The following is a 22,150-nucleotide window of genomic DNA, read 5'->3' on the forward strand; positions in this document are numbered from 1 at the left end:
AGGCTGCAGAGTCCCATTCTCAATCTCAGTCACTGACTCTTCATTCACAAGAGAGAAAGACAGACAGAAGGGGGGAGAGGCTAGAGGAACATGGGGGAGGACAGCAATAGGATCACAGTGGAAACTTTTACATCTTTCTGATGTGACAAACGTTGAAGAGGACAGTGGACAACATAAAGGTAACACTCAGAAAGGAGAGCAAGAGGGAGAACATGCTCAAAATAGCAGCAGTTGGGTCAGAAGACACGTTTTAAAGAGGAATGAAGCAAAAGGAAAGTACATAAAAAAAAGTCCATGTTTTCCTTTTACAGGCCAGAACTAGAACTGTAAAATGTCCCCCACCTACTTATGAATGAAGATTAATTAAGCAGTTCTTTTTGGTCTCCCTGTGGCTACATTTATCTCCAGTTGCTTGTCATGCTACACTCACGACAAAGTAGACAATACCAAGCTGCACAAGAGGATCCTGAGTGCAGATTACACAGAGGGCCATGAATATGGAGAACGAAAAAGGCTCTTCACGTAAGAACAGTGGCTTCAAAGAGCTGAATGCAGAGCGCTCAGAAAATGTGGATGGACGGGCAGCCGAAGGGACAAACATTACATAACCTCTGACAACAACCTAGTATACAACCTAGAACTAGCCTGATAGCTCAGACTGTAGCTTTGTATGCTTATATACCCTGGTACAGTACTGGATGAAGTATTCAAATACCACACTTTAAAAGCCTATTCTGCAAAGTAATAAGCAAACTGCCAACTGAATATAGCACAGTATAACATTCATAATGGAGGATAAATGTAAAGTATAAAGTAGCAAAATACTCTAGTGAAGTACAAGTAGCTGAAAATGTCCGCATTGTACTTGAGTAAACTTGACCATGTAGCTCATGGTGACTAATGTTAGCTTATATTAGCAAACTTAAGCTAGATATTGGTGTGTGATGTACAGAGTTAGTTTGGATATTTGGATGTTTTTCATCTAACTTGCTTAACTATTTTGTTTTATTTTCAGCACTCTCATCATCTTTGTTATCAGCAGCAGCTGGTTTCAGTGAAAAAGCTCCCGCTGTACGCTAAGTGATTAGCGACTAGCTGTTGAACATGCTGGACCATTTAACAGGTAAAAAGCTGGATGTTTTCCTGAGGAGTTGGTGGAGAACAAACTGAGCTGAGCTAAAAGTGTGAATATTGGACTTGTATCCATCAGGCAAACAGAAACATGAGTCCAAATGAATGCTAATATGTATGCTAACAAGTTTGCCCTGATCCTGCTATACAAGGTCAACAGGCAAATCATCAGTAAATGTTGGCAATGGACACTGGTGACAAGCAAAATCCTTGTTCTCAGATTTAGAAATAGTAAGAAACTAAAAATAGCTTCACCCTCCACAGCAACGGTACTCCAAAATACAGTATAACCTTTTCTAAGGTGATATCAGGCAAGGACTCAGACATGAACTCCTTTGTGGAAGAGCCAAAGACGTCTCTTAGTGTTGCATCACTGGCAGAATTTAAAGCCCCCAGGGTCCTTGAGATGCCCTGTCTCTATTATAACAGCCCACTAATGAGGTTCCATTTATAGTCTGTTCATTTATATGATGTCAGTGCTCAGGTCAAGCCAACACACACATGTATCTCCATATTTGAGTCTCAGAGGAGCACATTCCTAATGGATAAATGTAATTTACGAATACCTTGAGAAGTCTTGCTTTTCCTAATTTATTAATCCAGCAATTTGTGTTAGGGGTTCCTCTTGGCCTATATGCATACTGTTACAGTTACATAACTGCCTTGTATTTGATTAGAAACTAAAATTTGAGGCTGTGCTTGAAAATGACGGCCTTCAAGTTTGATCTAAACAAACCTCTGATCAATCATGACCAATCATAGCTGCCACACTGGGATGTAATCAGTTCTAATCGAAGCTGGCTGACCATTTTTTTGGCTTTGTGGTAGCTCTCTCTTCATCACCTCAATCCAGTACAATGCCTGCATTAGTACAGCCTGTTTTCTACAACTGTTTTCTAAGAAAAGGCACAAGACTAATCTTTACCCTACATCACATTTTAGCACAAACGATTCCAAGGCAGCTTCAAGGTCAAAGTAAACAGTCAAAAAGATGAAGTTACTGTCAGCTATGTCTCCCTACTGTCTTCAGACTTGACGCTGTGGATGTTTTTTAGATTTCACTGCCACCTTAAACATGCTTGAGTGACTGCCGAGACTGTGTCACAGAGGATACAGTACCTTAAAGGCCCTGAAAACCTATTTGCTCCATCAGCCTCATACTGTGAGTGATGGGGCTCTACAAAGACACATTTTCTGCCAAATGTGTCACAGCTTTGGTTATTTCACATTAGGGACTTCTATATTTCTTTGTGCCTTTTCTCCTTGGTTAGAAGTGGGTGGGAGAAAAAGGTGACATTGACCATGAACCAATCAGGATTTAGCAGCATTTGAATCAGCACATGTATTACGCACATTGTGGGGACATAATCTGTTTACACAATCACATTGTGGGGACTCGTGTGTGTGTGTGTGTATATCAGCTGTCCTCCCTGTCTTCTGTCTGTCCGGTCGGAGGTCAGACAGCTTGTCTCATGTCAACTGTCACAACCCCTGTTGTGGGTCAGGGCAAAGGTCATCTTTGAGACGATGAGCGTACCATGTGGTGCCAAACTCGCAAACTCCTCCAGACTTGGCAAAAACAATCGCTGATTGTGCTCACGTGGACTTTTATAAGTAGTGGTGGTACTCTGGCGCCACTGAAACATCTTATATTCGCAAACTCTTGAAAGGACATATGTCTGACATGGTTCACAAAACATAATTCAACTTGAATCATGTTTCACTTCTAAACATTTAAACTGAGGGTCATTTATTGTACAGTTGTGTTTGTCCTCAACTTGATAAGAAGCCATCTGTGCTTTTTTGTGAAATTCTGTCACCATCTGTAATTTCTGGCAAGCGTAGTCCTTCCCCTGCAGATGGAAAAATCATTTTGTTTTCCTTCATACTTGGGGTGCCTTGTAATCAGATGTCGCTCTAACTTGGCTGTCTTCCTGGTTTTGTTCTCAAGTAAGTTACAGCAGATGGTGCATTTAGGTCATTGTCACTGTTTTCAATACAGTCAATTTGTCTATCAGTGCGCTTTCAGAGCGACCCTGGAGAACGTGGATTGGGGAGTCAGCAGTGTTCAGAGCAAAGTGTACATCAGAGTACATGATAGGTCAGAACTGTAGTTTTTATGTCTTCGACAACCTCTTTCAACTTTAAATCACTAGTGGTGGTCAAACATGTTTATCTGCAGAGTTTAATCTTTTGCTTGCATCTTTCACTTGAGGGACACAAAACAGGGTTTTGCTGTTAGGCTGTATGACAGCCGAATGGCCAAAGAATGACTGACACAGAAAGCAGAGGAGAAAATAGGGGACATAAGGACAGATAAAGGATGGAACATGATGACCTGGCTTCACATTTATAATGTTGAACTCACAGTGTGTCGCAAAAACTGACTGCTGGAACTGCTTTGTGATAAGGTACTGTCAAGTGGAGCAAAAAGCATTATATGATGGCAAAGACAGAACATGTAGTGTTTGCTCTGAACAAAACAAAAAGCTTGTTTTGCTAAATATGAGCAATAATACTGCTGTTTAGATGGCTGTAAATAATACCATGCCGAGAGTCTAAGCTTAAAAAAAGCTTCTTGTAGATTCTCAAATAAGTGCTTTAATGTTACTCTTAAATAAACTAATGGGCAAAGAGCCAATATGTTTCCTTGCTAATCAAATGGTACAAAGAAGGAAATTAATGCAAGCTATGTTGAAGAGAAAGTGATGGAGTGTTTCACACAACAAATGACAAACTTTCCAACTTCTTCGTGGTATTATATTCTTCGCTGTGATTAGATCCAAAGAATTTCTGGCTGTTCTCTGCAAGTAAGAGAACAGCCAGAGATTCTTTGAAGAGACATGAAAGAGAAGATAATTATAAATATTACATGTTAATTTAATTCAATTCCTGACATTGTTCACTGATGGTAGTTTAAAATAAGGCTCCTCTGAAAATGAGACACAATTATCCACCAGAGCAGACTCGGCAGATAACAACATTTCCAAAAGTAAATCTCTAAAAACAAGACTAATGAATGCTTAATGCTACTTGGTGGTTAAAAGGCTCTTTCGAGTTCACTGGCCTTCTCCGTGAAGAAGAGGTTTTCGGTGGAGGTTATATAAAGTTTTACTGCTAATTGGAGGAGACATGAATGGAATGAGCTGTTAACCTTGGCCTCAGTGTGAACTGCAGTGTTTTTTTTTTGTTTTTTTTTTAGCTCTACAAGTACTTTTTTTACTTCAGTGCCAACACACTAAGCAGAGGCAGTGTGACTAATAGAAAATGGTAGCATAAAAATGAATATGTAAAACAATTCTACTGTCCTTTAGCCACAGTAGACACTGACGGTCAGCCCACCACTTTGGTTCGGACTGAAACATCTATCTAACAAATGCTGCATTGATCCATTTCAGCCGTGCACAGATGTTCATGGTTCCCAGAGGATGAACCTCAATGACTTTAATAATCCCTTTCATTTTCCTCTCACGCCACCACAAGGTTCACATTTTGAGTCAAATATCTTGGTGGATTGTCGTGAAATTTGGTTCAGCCATTCAGGTCCCCCTCAGGATGATTTGTATACGTTTGGTGATCTCAGCAAATGTTAGCATGCTAAAATGCTAATCTAGAGGGTAAATATTACACCTGCTAAACTTTAGCTTGTTAGCATTGTCACTGTGAGCATGTTAGCATGCTGACATTAGCGTCAAGCTCTTTTAGACTGCAAGGAGAGCATGAACTGGAGAAGATTAGATGTGTTTGAGCCCTTTTCAACTGTCAAAATCAAACTTGACATCATTTTCATGAAGTCAACATGACTTTCATGGGCAAAGTTCGACAGGCCATAAAACTTGATGTTTATAATTACCAAGCTAATTCAAACAGAGGCTTATACATAAAATAAGTTTGGTTATGTGCTAATTTCACTAAAGGCACTACATGGCTGGTTTAAAATGTAATAATAAATAAATCTTTTTGATGATTTCCGCTTTGGGCGAGTTAGGTGAAAAATATAAATACACTGCAGCTAGCCAGGGATATTTTCAGCCTTGATGATGATTTTAGGTTCTGGCCTCAACTCTTCAGTGACCAAGCATAAAAACAACATCCATGTGCAGAAAGCGGATAACTATAATTAGCTCTGCAAAGGGCACTACTGTAATCAGATACATTTTGCCGTTGTGGGCAGCAGAGGTTTACTGCACAATCACTGCATGTTTTATTCTTAGCTTCTTCTTTGACTTCTCCTGCATATGAAAGCATCGGATGTTCAGTCAGTTCATACTACCCTGTCATAACTATAATTACATTACTCACTTCTCTTTCCCCCGTCAGGTGCTCACAATGTAAGTGTAGGGATAGTGTTAAAGCAATTATGGGCTGTTTTTTTTATGCTCTTGTCATGGTTTGCAATCATGCCAACAAAACAGCCAGAAGCCTTTGATTACCTGCAGGCTGCGGTTGAAAAGTGGAAAATCATCGCTTGTCTCAAAATAGGCAAAGCGCTATTCATGCATTTTGGAATCTGTTTTTGTTAGAGTGAAACAGGTTGAAAGCGACACTTGAACATGCACAGTTCCTCATTCCTGTGTTAAATGTCAATAGGAAGGGTATAAGTGGACTGAGGGTGAAACTAGCACAATCAGATAAAAAAGTCCCAAGTGTATACAGCAAACAGGTGAGAGTGCAAAATACATGTGATGTTTATTTTTATATAATCTTGAATGTTCAAATAGAAATGAAACATTACACCCCTGAGAGTGTAGTCATGTGCTTATCTCTAGAGGTACAGGTCTACTAAAAATCAGCATATGGCAGTTTTAAGGCAGAAAACTGGATGTGCTACCTCAATATTCAATACAAATTTTGTAGTGTTTTTAGTGTGATATGTGATGTGAGCACGATCTAATGTGGATACAGGATAGCTTTGGAGCTATACTGGAGGGCTAGGCAAACATGGCGTCTCGTTCACAGCTGAGCGAACTCGAATCACTGATGAAGAACGTGAGATTGAAAGGTCGGGAAAAATCAGGTGAGTTGACCTTGAATAAAGATTTTTTTATGTTTATCTATTTATTTACACTCATCTAAAAGCTGCTGCACGTCTGTATACTGGACAAAGTGAAATCTGTCTTTGTTTTAATTTATTTTGCTAAATCCTCTCTTTAATCAATCAAACTGATGTTGGGTTGTTTCAATAAGGTATCTCACATTTTGTTGAACTTTTACGAACTTGTGTTTTTAGTTTTATTGTGCAAAGTGGTGTTCGTTTATCCATTTTAAGAATGTTTTTTGTCTGTTTTTGCAAATGCTCGTGTTGATCTTCTGATCAATCTGACTCGTGGCAAACAAGCGTGTTTCCAAAACACCTACGTACCTTTAAATACTGTATATTAAGCCTAAAGTCTACCCCATCTTGTTGTTAATTCAGACACCTTGGAAAAACAAACATATTCTGTTTTTGGTTTGGGATCAGTGTTGAATGGGTTCCCTGATCCTAAATAACACACTGCACACGGATACCAGAGGCCTTTGATTGGCCTTTGACAAAAACCTGCAATTACCAGTGGCAACATAACGAACAGCAGCCAGGAGTCCTATCTGCTTTCACTTGACTGTGGTCAGCCTGCAACTACTGTTTTCTTGCATCAGCAGTACACATTAGGTAATGGATGAACTTGGACAACAGAGATTGGTCAGAGATTGTATCATTCTGTTTACTGATCAGGCTCGCGCTCTGTAACTGTTGTCTAAATCGACGCTGTCCTCATTCAGTGCTACACCTTCAGTGAGGTCATCTGTGGTGTTTGTGCATGAATGGCAACACTCCCAAACAACAGCAAATGTGTATGTGTGTACATGTCTCCACTGTTTTCTGTGGACATCATTTCAGCTCAACACCATCCTTACTGGACATCCAGGCCTCCCCACGTATGGTTTGTGTGTAAATTAGTGTATAAACAGTCTGTATTCTGCTGCTTGTTACATGTTTCCATAATTATTTGAATGAAGTTGTGATCTTTCATTCGATGCACAGGTGTAAATGATCAAATAAATAATGGGTGGATTAAACTGCTTCGGCCCTGGTGTTGAATGCCATCTCACTGCTACACTGTCATGGCCTACTCGGGTACATTAATGCTTTTACTAACACCTGCCTGCTCCTACTCTGACAAAATGTCTGCTTTACCAATTTACCAGTACTGAATAAAGAAAAAGAACTGTGTCGCAGATATATGAATGAATGAATGAATCTGAGAGTGAATCAATGAGGAGACAATTCCATCACTGAATGATGAAACACTGTCTGTGCTCTGTTTTTGGATCATATTCTGATTTTATGTAACTGTGGCTGAAATGATTTAATTTGTAAGGATCTGAAACGATGCCACTCCTGCATGAAAGGAAAGAATTCAGCCACTGATCCACCACTGTTGGCATGAAAAATGAATTGAGAGAACAGGTATGAGCCTCAAGAGTCCCAATGCCATGATGCACACCTTGCACCTGTTTTTTATGTTCATTGCACATTAATTTACTTGTGTCTTACTTACTGAGTGCACGTTTGTTATATTTAGGTCATTTCAGGTTGCTCTAAAATACTCAAATGCAGTCCTCCCGTCCTAACAGTGTTGCCTTTTGCCTTGTTTTGCTCAATAATTATTAGTATGGCCAGAATGGGAGTTTTAGGGAAACTTCTTCTCCTGAAGCAAATGCTGCTTGTTGATCAGTTTTGGCCATTATACGCTCTTAAAGTGAGACAATGTCACTTTTGTTGAACAGCTGAAGCCTACAGTCACAGGAGGACACAGTGAATTTGAGAGTTTTGGTGTGCTTACTTCTTATTTCAGTTCAAGATAAAACAACTGAAATGTTTGTCTGTGACATGCTTAAACTTACTCGAACAGTTGCGCAAATTAGCAAGAGTCAGAAAGTGGCTCAGCATTGTCGGATACAAAGCAAAGTCTATCTAAATGTTTCTAACTTTCGCCATTCAGTTGCTTATGAATTAAACTTTTCATTTGTAAGCTTAAGACTCAATGATTTTTCCTTTCAAAAGTGGCATAGTCTCACTTTAAGAGTCATGCAGAACTTTAAATGAATGTAGCTTCAAGTATCTCAAGATGAAGAGAACACATTTTAATATAAATCATAACTATTTGATTGTGGACAGTGACTGCTTAAAGCATTCAAAGGTGAATATAAAATACTTTGAATATAGTCAACTTTTGGCAACAGCAGCACCTTAGCAGACCTTCTTTGGTTCTGAATATTTCTGCAATTCTTTCCTGGCAAAAAAAACCCAAAACACATTTCTCTAAGTCTTTGTTCTCATTGTCCAGGTTATTTTTGTCAAATTTTGGAAGACCTACATTGAAGAAACATTAGTGTGGGGAAACTGGCTCCTAATTTATGTCAAGCTCTTGAGCATGCAGCAAAGGTCTGGCGGCTCTGATGCCCAAGTAGGTCACTGAGAAAAAATAGCATCTTTGTTGTCGGCGCCACTCACCTGTTGCTTCTTCTGCCACTTGAAGGAATATTTTCTGAAAAAAAAAGTAGGTTGAGAGGAGGTCAGCCCAACCTTGAATTTAGAAAATTAGAGGAAAGATGGAGTGTGTTTTGGACACAGGACACTATGGTTACTATGGTTTTATCCCACATTTCTGAGCTGCAAATGTTTCAGCAGGAGTGAGAAACTCCTTCCTCTGTATGAGTCAGTGGATTCAATCTGTTCTCAGCTGCGGTGAAGAACTGTCACCCATTCATCACTTCCTGAATTATCCTTCAGTCTTGGACTGTTGTCTTACTTGCATATTGGACCTCAGAATTGAGTGTCTTTGTTGACATGGAAAAGGCAGAAAGCCTCTTAAAGCAACATGGAGTGATTTAAAACGCAGCTGAGAGTATCACAAGCATCACAGCCACTTCCTGTCTGCAAGCAAAGCATCCTGGGAGTAATAATTAATGCTGACCTGAGCTTTTATTCACATATCAGCAGCATCACCAACAGAACCCTCCCATAAGCTCAGGAATATCTAAACATTTGAATGTTTTTTGCTTTAGCCTTTGTCACCACTACAATAGATGACTGTACTGTCTTTTCTACCATCTTTCTGTGTGTATACATGCTCTAAGTCATTTTCATCTGCTTTATCACTCTTCAAATGCCCTACAAATAAACTTGAAACACAGCCTGTATCATCCAGCATGAAGAATTTGAACTCCTCCAGTCCAGTGGCATTGAAAACCTGTCAAAGGTGTTATCCTGCCTCCATGCTTCAGACACCTTGCTGCATACCTATGAGCTTAACATCAATAAAGTGATGCGGTCAAGAAGGGATTATGCTTTCCATGAAAAATCTCGACTCTTCTAGCTGCACGTAGGGGACAGCAAATAGATGCAATTTGCACACCAGGTATGCGTCTGTTACCTAACAGCTAAAAATCACCACAATACTTGAATGAATGATGAACTTTCTTGCCTAATTCCACATGGGAGCTTTGGCCCAGACAACACATCATCCTGAGGAGGCGAAAGAACACATCAGAGGCAGAAACTGGTTGGATGAATTGGGTTAGACCTTTGAGAAGTCCAAGCAGAAGAGGGAGACAGAGAGCAAAACTTCAGCAGGTTCTAATGTACAGATGCAGCCACCATATGAGCAAAGGGAGGGACTCTTTACTGGTGTGTTGGTGTCCTCTGCTGGAAAAACATAATAAATGCATTAAGCGGGAGAGGGAGCAGGGTTCATTTGGAGTGAAAGTTCAAATAAAAGATTGACGCTGAGTGCAGATCATTTCATCGCATGTGATGCGTAATAAATCCCACCAGCAGCAGTTACTAATTTCCAAGCACATCAGTGGTAGAATTAGCAAACAAAACTGATGAGAACAATATAATCCAGACAAGAAGAGGAAAGTACATCTGAAAATATATGGGTACTTTAGAAATGCTAGAGGAAGTATCGTCTGCCCTGTTTGACTGTTGAAGACTTATTGGACTGGTTTTAAATAAGACCGAACAAATGACCTCATTAGTATGTGTCTTCAGTGTATTGTAAATATGAGGAATGATTCATGAACTTATCAGTGATCTCATTTCTGTCCAACTGCAACACAGACAATAACGTCATGTTTAAGGGATTCTTGACAAGCAGGAAATTGTGGGAGCCTTTCCAAATATCAATCATAGCTTTAATTGTATGCAATAATCTGCATTTTGAAGACAAAAGAAGAAAAATGTCCCAGTTTAATTTGATATTAAAGGTAAAATAAACCATGCTACACCCATGGGGAAAGGAAAATGCATACAGATACAGAGCCAGAGCTAAATCATTGACTCAGTAGGTGTAATTAGGATTTTTGAAAAAAAAAAACAAAAACTAATCAAAGTGAAAACTACAAATGTATTTTAGTACAAATAGAAAACAACTTAAAGGACTGCATAGATATTCACATCGTTCGACTGATTCACTGACACCTTTTGCATGGTTTCATGTTTTTAGTCTGTGCAGCAGCATTTTACATCAGAACATACTGCAGCTTTCCCTCCATTCTTCTTTGCAAAATTGCTCAAGCTTTGGAACGTTGCACAAGTTGAACAGCAAGTTCCCGCCACAGATTCCTGACTGGACTCTGGACTCTGACTCGGCCGCTACAGGACATAAACATTGTTGTTTTTCAGCCATTCCTGTGCAGCTCCATGTTTAGTGTTGTTTTATTTATTTAAAAAAAGAAGAACAAAATCAGGATCTCTCTGTATTTCGCTGCATTCAGTCGACCCCTCTACTCTCATAGAAAGGACTTTGTGTTTCTGCTGATGTGGAAACATACTTTTTGATCTCATCAGACTTTGTTTCAAAGTCTCTCGTGTGTCCTCTGGAAAACTTCAGCTCAGGTGGAATTGACATCCTGCAGCTCCTTCAGACTTCATCTGAGGGCCTCCATCACTGCCCCTCTCATGGGGACAATCCATTTTCAAGGAGGCAGCTTTGCAGTTATGCCAGGAAACTGACTTTAAATTGACCTTCCAGACACGTCACTTCTAAAAACAACAGGTGCAGACAGATGAGGTCGTGTCATCTGTCGAATACTTCTGCAACCAGTTAGCGTTGTTATACTTGTAAATTAGTTGTGATTTGTTTTTACTTTGACATTAAAGAGTCTTTTTTCACTAATGAATGTCAAAGCTTTCAAAAATGCTAACAACATAAAACAGCTACTGATATCACGAGTGTAAAACGAGTACAATCACTGTGATTTAATAAAAAATTGTAAAAATAATAATAAAAAACTCTATGAGCAAATACCTAGTAAGAGATGAAATAATACTAAATTAATGCATCAGACATTTGTAGATTTAATTCTTTTATTTTGCACCTCATAGATTCATGTGTCAATTATTGTGGCTTTAACTTATTGTGGACTTAATTTCTAATAAGTAGGCCAATAATTCTTAATTATCTTCTCACCAAACTAACTAACTGCAAATTAATTGATCGGTCAACTGGACACATTAATGACTGATTAAATAATTAATCTAGTAATTAATTATTCTGTTAATTCTTCAGATGACTGAACATCCCTTCTGAGAGGTTGGCAGAGGTTTTCATTCAGATAAATGAATGAATGAATAACAGCTCAGTGGGGAGTTAAAGGCAAAACAGACGAACTATTCCCAGTGGCATCAGAGCTGTTATAATACTACATCATATATTCTTTTATTAATGTTGTTGTTATTTCCGTATGTTTCTATTATTGTCAAGTATAATCAATTCAGCTCTCGTTTACAGTCAATAATGCATAAAAAATACAATTTAAATACTACATACAATCATTTGATAAGACAAAGCTGCTTCTTCTGTCATCTTACCACAAAAAAACTTTTACTAGAAACAAAAACTAAACTATTTCGAATGAAAAAAAGCGATTGTTAATTCTCAGAGTAAGGTTTTGAAATCAAAATTTGTTGGCCAACCAAAACCTTTCTCTTGACAAGTCACCTTAAAACAAACTGTGTGGAGACTGCTGCAGTAAACAGGACTGACATCGCTTTATTTAGTCAATGTGTCCCTTTTTGTTTAAAGTTGGAGAACTTTCTTATTAAAACAGGGTTGCTGTGTTCCTTTCCATTAAAATGAAGAATAATGAAAACCTTTGGAAAGCAACTGTGATACACAAGCTCCTTATCTGACCAAGAGTCTGCAATAGTTTTACACAGAAAATGTCCATCGGTCACATCAGCTTAAACATGAACCAGATCAGCTATTATCTGAATAAAATAACTCCACGTGTGAACAGATGAGAGGTGCAGTTACAGGCTGTGACTTTCTTCCCACTTCACATGAGAATTTTTTCCTCTGCGTAATTTCCAGTCTCTTTTTTCCCCGCGCAACTTCATAGTCGGCCAACCTTTTCCCCTGTCTTCTTCCCAGACTTTTTTCCTTTTTCTTTCCTTTTTTTTCATGTAGGCTAATATACAGGCCGGCGCTGCAATTTCGGAATCTGCCCTTGTATATGGCGGACGAAATTTCCATGAGGAACCGCAACACAAATCCCCCGTGCAAGGCAGCAAACGGAGAGCTTGCACGGACTGAGTAAACCTCGGCAAATTCACGACTCATTACGCCATTACTCTTTCTAAAATGTAACGTAGCGCGTCGCGGTGGGAAGAAAGGCTGTGGCGAAAATTTCTAACATTTGGAATTTCTCATAACTAATTCACAATTTTTGAGGAAGCAGTTGTGCAGTCGCCTCTGGTCGGGGAGGGAAGATTTCTGGAGCGCGAGCCTGTTTCGCATGAGCTGCATCGTTTTGGGAGGTATGTCACACCGCTCTGTTTGCTTTTTTCTCATTTAGAAATCCTAAATTTTCAAAATTTCCCCAGCGGATGTTAAGTTTCTGTCCTCGCTACTTGATAGACGAGACCTGGCAGAGGGTTTTGCACTCCTGCCTGCCTCTAAACCAGGTGCAGGCTTTGAAGCCATCCGAAATAGACCTAATCTGTTGATGTTTTTTTTTTTTTTTTTTTTTTTTCGGCTGAATTTTTCGTAATGAAGTTTCCATGTAACTGTTAGTGCTGACTAGTCGTCTGTGCACATAGTTCACGTATACACCACCTATGTGAAAACAGTGTGTGCGCCGATAGAGCGAGGGGACCGGGCGATAGTGGCAACATGAAGGACGACGAGGGGAGGAACAATCTGAAACACAAAAACCTCCTGCAGCCATGTTTTGTGAATTTTCCAGCAAATTTGAGCAGAGCTCCGGAGTTGCCTTCCTCTGAAACTCCCCCGACACGAACGCGACTTTGGGTCGCATTTGACGGCTCGGTGCTCGTGGGAGGCGGCCGAGAAGAGCCAGCAAAGTGTCGACATATCAAAAGACATTAGGAATTTTATTTTTAGGAAGATAGAGGATTTTAAAATCTGGGTGTCATTGGCGCCACCTGTAGGCGGTCATTTTGAGAAATTAAAAAAATTATAATGAGACTAGTTTTGGGGACTTGTTTTCTTAAAAGGATGAATGTCAGTCGGGGCGAATGGAGGCAGATGTTTCCCCATCCGTGTGACATGACCAGGAGGATCAACCTGGAAGCGATGGCCACACATGAACATGAAAAGTATCCTGTGCTTTTCATGCTAATTAATGCAAAATGACCTTTTAAAAACGACATTCAAAGCCCCGTGCAAGTTAATTAAACAGCTCTGCTCTTGCTTTGGTTTTTTTTCATGGTGGATGTTCTGGACTTGATTTATTAAAGCCAGTTTGTCATTTGAGATTCTTTTAATGTGCCTGGGAGATAAAGAGAGAAAAAACCCCAAATCTGCCAAATCCACCCTGAATATTTCCATCCTAACATACACAGGAACTGTAATTTCTCTGCCTCTCCTTGCTTGTTTATGCACGAGTGTGTATTTGTGTTTTTGCAGGGTGCACGCAGATATAATTTCCTACTTGATAAACATGGAACAATTTGAACTTTTTATTTCTAGAGATTGGAAATGTGTGAGCAGAAAATAACTATCCGAAGTGAGCCGAACAGCACTGGAAGAAGAAAGACGGTGTCAGCATAATCTGAGGGCAGGAAAAACAATCACAACCAGTGCCTGTACTGTTTATATTAATCCTGCAGACGCCAAACACTTTCCCATCTTGCGTGGCTTGCTTTTATTTTAATGTAAGGGAAACTGCGGAGGCCATTTTGCTGTGGGTAATTTTAATGCTGACCTTCAAATCTGTGCGAATTCAAAGAGCTGGTGGAAATTGTGTGGTTTGTATGCAAAAAATCGGGGTGTAAATTCTGACCTTTGCTTGGGAAAATCTAATCAAAATGCAGGAGTTTCACTTAAAGTGCAGAAGTGAGCAGAGGCAACCGGTGTCATGAGTTTAATAGGGTTGGATCAGTCGGTGAGTGATGGGAATGTTTATGTGCAGAATACCTGAAGGACCAAGTAATAAGTTATAAAGCTCTCAGGAGTCATGCTGCAGTGTTGAAATGAAAAACACCTTAAACCCTGATGTGGTTAATGGGAGCGCTCTAATTTTAAGTAAGGTTGGAGGAATGCTGCTCTGTCTGCGCTTTAATGAACAAAAGCTTTGTTTCACCGAGGATATTTGGAGCGAATAGTTTGGACGGAGAGGTGAAACTTGTCCCCCTCAGGCACCGATAAGCACAAGATGGTGAGAGATCATATCACAGCCTGTGGCTTACAGTTGGAACCACGGATGCAGCTCTTGTTGTCGTTAACTTATGTGCAAGGCTGGCTTGACAGATTTTACTGGGAATTGTTAATTTTGCATTTGATTGTCACTGAAAGACATGTTAAAATGGTGCTGATGTGATTTTTGTACCAAGCATGCGTGTTCCTTTACATCTGGAGATTATTATTTATAGGCCAGAGCATCTCTGTAGCAGCACAATGCTTCATTTCTAATGTTATGTTGTGACACATTTTGCCTTCGTCAAAAAAGAAACTGCAGCTCCTGCCATTTGGATGTTGCACTTGGCCATGTTGAGATCTTGATAATATTTCCATTAATTGTTCAGCCCTAGTTAGTACGGAGGTTTGGTTTTCTATTTAAAGGGCAAGTGATCTTGCACAAACACTTTCTGGCTTTGATGTCATGCCAGCTCTTTTTCTGCTCAATGCAGATTCATGATTTGTGCTCAGACGTGTCTGAGCAAACATACGTCCTTTTCAAACACAGGGAGCATCTAATGTCCTCTGTTTTCCACATAGCATGTTGAAAATGTCTGAAAATGGCTTCACTTAAATTAGTCTCTGGGGAAAGGCTTTTCAGGGGTTGGGCCTGCTGCATTAAAAAATTCTGTGCATTCTGCACATATTTTTCCTGCCTCTTCCTTTTTAAAAATGAACCTTATTGGTTTCATGAATAATGCATGAGGACCTTCAATTGCTGCAGCAATGAAAATTAGGCCTGTTTACGTGCGGTGGTTATGTACACAGAAGCTCTTTTTTTTTTTTTCCTTGACCATTTTCTGAAGGTAGAGCAGAGCCTGAGTAGCTTTTCTGAAAATACAAATTTTCAGCAAAGCAAATCTCATTTCTTTGAGTGAAAAGGGGAGGGGTGAAACTCCCACGGGTTTAATGAATCCATAAATCACAATAGTGCCAGGTTTGCTGCGCCTGCGTCAGTGTGCAGTGCAATTTTGATTTTCATCAAAAATTTAATCTGCCAGCCTACAAGGGTTTAGCAGCAGACCGGATGCCGCACTGAATTTCTAATTTTAGGGGCCTGATCTTTCAGGATTTATTTTTGTATAATTCAAGTCTGCTTTTCAATATCTCTTGTTATTAAATTTTAATTCGTGGCATTAACATATAGATTGAAAAGGTTTTTATGGGGGTTTTGAGTGTATGCTGATGGAATTTTACTAGACGACACAGTTTCTTTTTCCAGAGCATCCCGTGTGTGTGTGCGTGTGTGTGTGCGTGTGTGAGAAGGAGAGAAGTGAAGGGGGGGGGGGGGGGTTTATCCATTTCTCTGCATTATTGCTTTTTGAAATCATTGGTCATACACCATCTTGGAAGACATTTATTACAGAGGACAGGAAAATGTGCATTTGATTAAAGAAACAGGGAAAGCAAAGCATTTAGTGTGAAACAGGTTTTGGTCAGCCCTTGCTCCTAGTTCCTGACTCTGCTCTGGATAATACAAACATGCAGTGAAAGCAGTGATTGAAGTGACCCCCCCCCCTCCCCCTCCCCCATTTTAGCTGATTCCTATTTTTAATCCCTCCAGAGTGGAAACATTTTCATGAGCCTTAAACAAATTTGTATTTTATATTTGGAATCTCCACTCCGGCCTGCTTAACATGCAGAGCACAGTGATTTTTTTTTGGCGATGTAAGGCACAGTTCAAAGTAAGAAAATCTCTAAGTTTGAAGCATGAGATTATTATTTTTTGCTTTAACCAAGCAGTGATTGATTTACTTCATTATTGTGCAGAGGCAGATACAGTACTGCCCAAATATAGGCCAATTATTTTAAGTACCTCGACTAAGCTCTGAATTCTGCACAGAGGTATGTCCTAGAGATGTTTTTCTTGTATGCTTAACCTCCTTATTCTGTAACCCGAGATACCTTTAGTACTGCGATATGATCTATTGTTGTTAATATGCATGCATTGACATTTTGAAGCACAGCAAGGCTAAATCACAAAAGCTAACTCATAAATCACAATGCCTCCTCCCACTTCTAACTCAAACTCCTGTGACTATCTGTTGTACTATCTATAGATCCTTAATATACAAATAGCATTTGATGATTTAATTGAACTGTATTTCCTGTTCTTGTGGTACTATTGATCTCTATTGGTCTTTCGTTATAGTTGGTTGAAGGTTGTCCGTTATTTCTAAGGAACATCAAGCAAATGAACATCTGGTTTGGATTTTCCTTCTGCATGGCGCTGTAGGTTACAGTATATCAAAAGGCGCAGACTATGAAAGAACAGAAGGCCAGATGGCTAATTTTGCATTTTGACTTTAATTAGAAGAAAACAGACCACAACAGGCATTTCATATATTCAGGGAATGCGTTCAAAATGTTGCGCAGGGAAATATAACATGGATGACCACGATTACAGAGGAAACAAGTCGGTTCGTTTTTGTTTAAGAAGGCAATGAGATGCATTCCCCCGCCGTCGAGGTACTGCGATCAATCAGGATCAATATCAGCCAATATCCATTACAAATTACAATTACTCAACTGGCGGTCTTAAAAGTCGCTGATCCAAAAACCGGATGAAAAAAAACAGTCATAAATTAGGTGAGGCATAGAATTGTTACTCCAGCATTGACTTCACTGCTCGAGCCATCATGGCCGCTCGACCTCCTCCTCACAGAGGCAGCTTGTGGTCTTCTCGAACCACCCACAGACTTGAGGTGGCCTTGATGTCCACTGCGGGAGCGAGTCCATGTGGTACTCCAGTCCACCGACTCTCTCCAGTCAGCCACACAATAGGCTATTAGTGCACAGTGAGCACTGGGGACTTTTGTTAGCATGCTATGAGTAAACGCTGCTTACAGAGTTTCCTATTCTTTCACTAAACAAAAGCAGACATTTCGAGTATTAGGAAGAGACCGTTGTTGAATGCATTGAACAGTGGTGGAAGAAGTACTCAAACCCCTTGCTAAAGTAGAAGTACATATTTTTAGCAGCACAATATTACCTGCAAAATAGAAGCATTGAAAGTGAAAGCTCTCATTCTGCAGTTAAATTTCCCAAATGACTGATAAATTATTTTATGTGACACTATTAGATTTTTAATACTGATGCAACAACATGTAAGCAGCATTTTACTGTTGCAGCTGGTTGAGGTGGAAGCTAGTTTATCTACTTTAGACAGTCAGGTGGTTTTATTCAGTGGTTTCCAGCTGAGGAGTAAGGCCTCTGCTGAGGGTCAGAAGTAGTGATGTTAGCTTTGGTTTATTCTGCTTTTGATGGCCCGACAGCCATTAACCAGAAAGTAACCAGTTAATGTTGCGCTGAAGGGCACGCTGGACTGCATCTCCCCGTCAGTCACGTCCTTGAAGATCTTAATGGATGATGGACCCATGAACTTGGTCCAGTCCTGAGTGAAACCGCTGCAGCAAGGAGTCGCACAACAAGCTGCAGTGTAATCCCTCCATGTGTTTGCAGGCTGTCCATGTGTGTCCACTACAAGAGTTTGGTTTTTGCTACTGACAGGCTCAGATCATTATTGTGTAAGTGTCTGACCACATTATGGAAAGATTCCTGACAGATTGACCTCTTTGTTTATCCAGAAACAGCTGCTATATCGCTCTCGCCCAAGCTACCAGACTCCATTTACAGAAATTGTGATTTTATCATTGTGAAACATGCTTCTTTCAAACTCGACAGTCTTTAGTGTAAACTGTTCGAACAGTCACCACCAAGTCAGGTTTGGTTGATATAAACCCTTAAATCACCGAATTGAGAGAGGACTGAGGGAGGGTGGACGACAGAGAAGCAGCGAGGAAACGACATGTAGGGCTGAATATTTCACTTCTAACTCGGGAATTATTTTCACTGAACGTTATGACTGGAGAGATTTCAATATGTCGGACTTCAACCAATTTTTCAAAGTAGCAGATAATGTAAACCTTGTTCCCAGTCAGCATTGATGAAGTGAAATGAAGTTGTGATTAAGCTTTCGTTAGTGAGAGCTGTCCAGCAGGTTGGCTAAGTTGACTATTGGCTCATCCTTCTCCTCCAAGTTTTTTTTCCAGTGCATTTAGTTACTGTAGCTCTTGATGGCATAACAAACTCTGCCTTGAGGTACCGAATGAGCTCTTTGAATCCCTCTACCTCACTGATTGGCAGCATATCAATCATGTGGCACACCAACTGGGTGATGGCCTCAGATTGGCTTGCATTACGCTGTTTATGCAAATTAACCTATAGACCTATATGTTCTTGGTGGTTAACCCATTAACGCTTAACCATTAACTTCCCTAGTCAGAAGATAAATTGTGAGATGATTAATAAGAGAGGAAAGAAGGAAAACCAAAGTTCTGCCACACAAAATCTGCTGCTGTTTCACACCCTCCCTCCAGCCTCTGGGTCACACCTCCCCATTTATTGACAGCTGGAGAAGCCAAATGTCAATATGAAATGGCAAATGCCTAATGGACAAGGAAAAAGATAAAATTGAAAATGCCAAATGGAAAATGGAAAAGATACAATTTAAATGTCAAATGCCAAATGGTAACATGCAAATGCAAGAAAAAACTTTTTTTCTGTTTAAGCTCCTCCATTTCCCATTTTGAGTTTCATATTTGATGTTTCCGTATGTTCAACTTCATCTTTGCAACTTAAGTTTTCAGTTTGAGCGTCTCTATTTAAGCTTTTGCATTTTAAATGTAACTTTTGTCACTTTACATTTTCAGATAATCATCTCACATTTTATTGGCTTTTCCCCTTTAAGATGAATGATTATCCGTAGCAGCATCTTAAAATATTCTTTAGAATTTTATCTATTTGGACTTTTAATTACGACCAAAAACACCCTTCATATAAAGTAGATGCTAACTATTTTGGTCAAATAAGTGTAGTGGAGTGAGATGTACAGTATTTGAAGTATAGTGCAAGTATAAAGTAACAAAATTGATATCTCAACTGAAGTACAAGTACAAAATTTTATATATTCAGGTCTTGAATAAATCTACTTAGTTACTTTCCACCACTGGTAATATGACCAATCATTAAAAATGAATTGTACTATAAAGAAATATATTAGTGTGTTTGAGTAGTGGTTATGGTGGTGCTGATTGGTATCGGACCAGCTGATCTTGATGATGTCCAGTTGGTTATTAGGGCCTAAAAAAAAGCCTCCATCATGACCTTTGCTCAGCCTCTTTGGAGAACTCAAACATTGTCAATCCCACAGCATGTGACACGATCATTGCGTCCACTGAAGTGTTAATAATTCATAAAGAAATGGTAAACGCATCAAAGATAAGAGTCACTTATATTTGTGCTGTCTGCATTTGTTTGGGCTGGAATTTAAGCTGACAGAAGGCCTTTACTTGATCATTCATAAAAGAACAATGATGACACATGGCTTTTTGTATGCGTGGGGGATTAGGCTTGTCACGGTAGAAAATTTTCATACCAGTGGAAGTTCTGCCAGAACACCACCGAATACTGGTGTTGTCGACTTTGAAATTGCTTCCCTTAGGCTACGGTTTAAAAAAAGGCTGAGACAGAGACGCCTGGCTTTACTGTATTTTTCATGACACACTGTTAAATTTGCACAGAAACACACTTTTCACAGCAAGAGGGAGATTATAAAAACATTGCCAGTTCTTTTTAATTTGCTTTAAAACAATACAATCCAGATACTGTAGTTAGGTTCTTCAGTCCAGTCCAGACTCTGTAGGTCTCGTAGAAATGGAAAACAGGCCTAACAAAATCTAAATTTTCATATAACACGGATAAACTTGCCTGCAGAGAGAAGCTGGCTCAAGGCTGAACCTAAACTACTGCCACACTGGAGCAGTTTATTTTGGCCAAAAGATGAATTCCCATAATTTCTCTCCCGTTACATCATTTCTTTTTCCATGAGTCAGAACATGTTAAAATCATATCCCTTTCACTCCCAGGTGCTTTGTATTTTTGTTGACATCATGGCATAGGCATGATCTATATTATAATGCTTCCACAAATATCATTAGTAACAGAGGTTCAGCTTGGACATCAGTGCACTAGAAACAAAGTGTTTTTCTTGCTTGAAGTCCACAACTGATAAAGAATGTGAAAATGTTTGTTCCCTCAGCAGCAACATTTGAGTTGTCCTCGAGCAAGGCACTGAAAGGAGAATGCCAACCATTACAAGAATTCAGCTGGACCCAAGACAGTTCAGTCCTGAAGCTAGAAAACGGAGAGCTGACCATTTAGTTTGTGATGTCACTGGGATGTAAAATTTGGCACTGCAGCGTAGACAGTAAGTGGGCCACGGACTCTGGTGACCCAAAACATTTCTGTGAGAGTTCCTGCATTCAGATGAGGTTTAAAATGTGGTTCATAATTCTCTGACTGTAGCCATCCTAAAGTGGACTCTTCATTTTAGTATGACAGCTGCACTAATGACAGCACAAGTGTGTACTTCTTCATAACCAAACTACTGAATAGGTCGATTGCCAGTGGCTCCAAAAACGGCACATATCGTCATTGGAGAGCACCAGCTACAATCCGGTACACCGAAGGTGGTCTTTGTTGTACTGGAGCTTCATCGTCATGTCGTTAATGTTGTGAAACGGTCGCCGTTTGCTGAAGTTTAGGCACCAAAAATGTTTGGCCAGGTTTAGAGACCAAAACTACTAAGGCACTACTTTGCTTTTTTTTTGCTCTTTATACTACTTCACCTGACTTCCTCCTTTACTCCCCTTATTTTAAACGCAGGAGGTCGCTGTCTAACCACAAACGTAAATATGGGTCGTAATAACCTACTTGTAAAGTCGACGGCATGTGGTCATTTTTCTGAAGAAGGTTGGCTCAAAGTTTCACAGTATCAAGGTGTTTTTCTGATTTCTAGCTTTAGATATTGCCCACACTGATGTGGGACAGAGAACTTAAACAGCTTATAAGCATCTTTCACCTAAACCACTTCCACTGTGTGAATGTAATCTGCTAACAACAGTGCTTCTCAAAGACTACACTGAACAAAGCCTTTGACACAAACGCTTCACATGCAGACACACGCGTAGCACATATGAAAGTTCGGAAAGATCCGTAGGACTTGTAGTTTTGAGCCTCTGGTTAAACCTGGCTTATGAGTCAGTTGGTATCACTGAGCAGCTGTCTGGTTCATTTCTGTTTCTCTTTCAACAACCTCATTTATTTTATTCAGAGGTATTAAAATGCACAACAAGGTCCTATTGATGACCTGTGAACATAAAACACAGCTTGTGCTGCTCACACTTGCAGTCCATGGACAGTGTGGATAAAATTACACAGGTGTACACAGTTGCTGTACACCTTATGCCACTGAAACCAGACACTGTGAA

General features: G+C 39.7%; 1 protein-coding gene across 3 annotated transcripts in view; it reads left to right on the forward strand.

Annotated features, from left to right (window-relative positions):
* Window positions 1-12,517: 12,517 nt before the first annotated feature.
* The window catches only part of znf618 (zinc finger protein 618), a 31,009-nt gene continuing 21,376 nt past the window's right edge, over window positions 12,518-22,150 (forward strand). For 2 of the 3 annotated variants that reach the window (XM_076757903.1, XM_076757905.1), the window contains exon 1: window positions 12,550-12,937. The gene's annotated coding sequence lies outside the window, so the exon portion shown is untranslated. Of the gene's footprint in view, window positions 12,938-22,150 lie in introns of all 3 variants that reach the window. The other variant, XM_076757904.1, reaches the window with a different exon arrangement.

Source organism: Chaetodon auriga, chromosome 19 (genome assembly GCF_051107435.1).
Source record: "Chaetodon auriga isolate fChaAug3 chromosome 19, fChaAug3.hap1, whole genome shotgun sequence".
Taxonomy (NCBI): domain Eukaryota; kingdom Metazoa; phylum Chordata; class Actinopteri; order Chaetodontiformes; family Chaetodontidae; genus Chaetodon; species Chaetodon auriga.